Source organism: Quercus suber, unplaced genomic scaffold, assembly GCF_002906115.3.
Source record: "Quercus suber isolate HL8 unplaced genomic scaffold, Cork oak 2.0 scaffold_1155, whole genome shotgun sequence".
NCBI classification, from domain to species: Eukaryota; Viridiplantae; Streptophyta; class Magnoliopsida; order Fagales; family Fagaceae; genus Quercus; species Quercus suber.
The window spans coordinates 57,687-60,386 of NW_027070555.1; positions in this window are offsets into that span (position 1 = coordinate 57,687).

Sequence of the window (2,700 nt, forward strand, 5' to 3'; positions counted from 1 at the left end):
AGTGAACAGTGGTGAGATGGTTATTTATGCCTTTCTCAAAAGGATCAAGTCCGACAGTCAAATAACATGTGACTTCAAGATTAAGACAAAGTGATAAACACCATAAACATCTTTCCCACACAACATGCACTACAAAGCTCAAACTAGTAAAGTGCAATAAAGTAAGCTCATCCAAGCTAAACAAGGTACATAAGACATGTTATGTGTAAATAAATTGACCAACCTTGTTTTTCAAAAATCAAGAACATTATGTTCAACATAAATTTTGCTTCCTTCTTTTTTTTTTTTTTTTTTTTTTTTTTATTTAAAGGAAAACAAATAAATCCTAGAATGAAATGCATGAATGTAATGCAATGCAAGTCCTAGAATAAAAAAAAAAAAAAAAAAAAAAAACAAAGAACAATGGTCACAAAAGAATAGAGCAATGAAGCACAAGGACCATGTCAGAAAGACTCAATTATTTCGAGTCTTTTGCATCCAAAACTTTTTAGATGCACCATGAGCATTGGAGTTCTTATTCACATTTGAGTGATTCCCAACTCCATGATTGGAATAAAGGTTTAACACCTTTACCAATTCACCAATTAATGCCATAGGATCTTGTGCTTGAGGCACAGGCACTTTTGGTTTATTTGCTCTCTTATCAGCTTGAAGCTTGTAACAGTTAGGACGAATATGTCCAGACTTACCACAATAATGACAAACCCAAGCAGGTTTACCATGCATCTTGTCCTTAGATTTGGTAGGCTCCTTAGGTTTAGATTCTCTTAAGTCTACCCTAGTCTTCTTAGGTGGTGAAACTTCTACAGGTTTAACTACCTCACTCACAGGTGGTTTGACAGTATCACTCACAACCTCACTCACAGAAGGTCCAGAAGAAGAAGAAGGAACAAAAGTAGTGGAATGTGGTCCAGTATCAAAGATGCTTTCAACATATCCTAACCCAGTTTTATCAGAAGGATACTTTTGAACATTCAGCATGTGATCAAGTTTAGAACTAGCAGATCTAGCAACAGATAAATCATGTTCCAAAGTTCTAACTTTATCAAGCAAAAGCATATTCTCAGATTTAACATTATTCAAAAGTTCATTTGCATCAAACAGTTTAACAAGCAAATTTCTCTTTTCAAGCTCAAGAGAATCAATTTTCTTTAGGCCAAGATCAACTTTCATAGCATCCTTTGCAGCAATTTTGCAAAGTTTGTTATAGGCCTCTTGAAGATCTGCATCTTCAGAGAGTTCCCCATCAGAAGGGTTCTCTTCAGCAGATATGCCTTCATTGACTATAGCAGTAGCCGTGAAAGCAATGAAGTTTCCATCCTCGTCACCACCGGACTCATCATCAGAAACCTCATTATCACTAAGGGTTACAGCCATAGCTTTACCCTTAGTCCTTAAGAATGTAGGACATTCAGACTTCACATGACCATACCCTTGACAGCCAAAACACTGAGGACCCAAAGAGTTATTAGAAGATTGACCAGAATTTTCTCTAGGTTTTTCAAAATTGTTAACCTTAGTGGGATCATTCTTCCTAAAATTTCTAGGTTCAGCAGTGTAAGTACCTCTTGCCTTTCTATTTGTATTCCTAAGAAAGTTCTTAAAGTTTTTGGCAAGATAGGCAATCTCTGTAGCAGAGAGCTCATCATCAAATCCACCACCATCAACATCATCAACTGACTTAAGAGCCATTGATTTGGATTTGTTTACTTTAGGTAGGTCAGACTCATAGGATTGAAGAGATCCTACAAGCTCATCAACAGGGATGGAGTCCACATCCTTGCTTTCAGTTATGGCAGTCACTTTGGGTCTAAAGTCTTCAGTTAAAGATCTAAGAATCTTCCTAACAATCTTAGGTTGATCATAGATTTCACCCAAATTAAAAGCAGAATTAACAATATCATTCAGTTTGGCATAAAATTCATCAAAGGATTCATCATCAGACATCCTAATGTTTTCAAACCTAGAAGTTAATTGCTGCAGTTTGTTTATCTTAACTGCCTTTGTGCCTTCATGCACAGTTTGGAGGATTTTCCAAGCAGTATGAGCAACCTCAACATTAGAGATTCTCTTAAATTCCTCCATAGAAACAGCATTAAAGATAGCATTCATAGCTTTGCTATTGAAGCTTGCTGCTTCTTTTTCAGAAGTTTGCCACTCACTCACAGGAGTAGCGGGCTTCTCCCATCCGTATTCAACGGAATTCCAAACCCTTTCATCAATGGATTTCAGGAATGCTTTCATCCTTACTTTCCAATAAGCATAGTTGTTCCCATCAAAATGAGGAGGAACAAACAGAGAGTGTCCATGCTCCATGACAACAGGGGTCAAGGATCAGCTCAGAGATTAAAAATCTCCAACAAAAAGAGCTACCCGCTCTGATACCACTTGGTGGGAATTTAGACCCCTTAAACACACAGATTGCGTAGCCTAGATTAATTAGCCAAGTTGTTACTTAGTCAAATTAAGCAATTCTAGGTTAAAACAATCTAAACAATCATATCAAGATATAAAGCAGCGGAAAATAAATAACACAAGATATGATCACCCAGGAAACCACACGGTAAAAACCTGGGGAGGATTTGACCCACCGATCCTCAAGGCTAACCTGAATTCACTATGAAAGAATTGAAGTTCGTACAAAAGGACTACAAGCTCCCCGCTCGACTTCCTAATGCTACCCACCAGTAGAACTTCCTG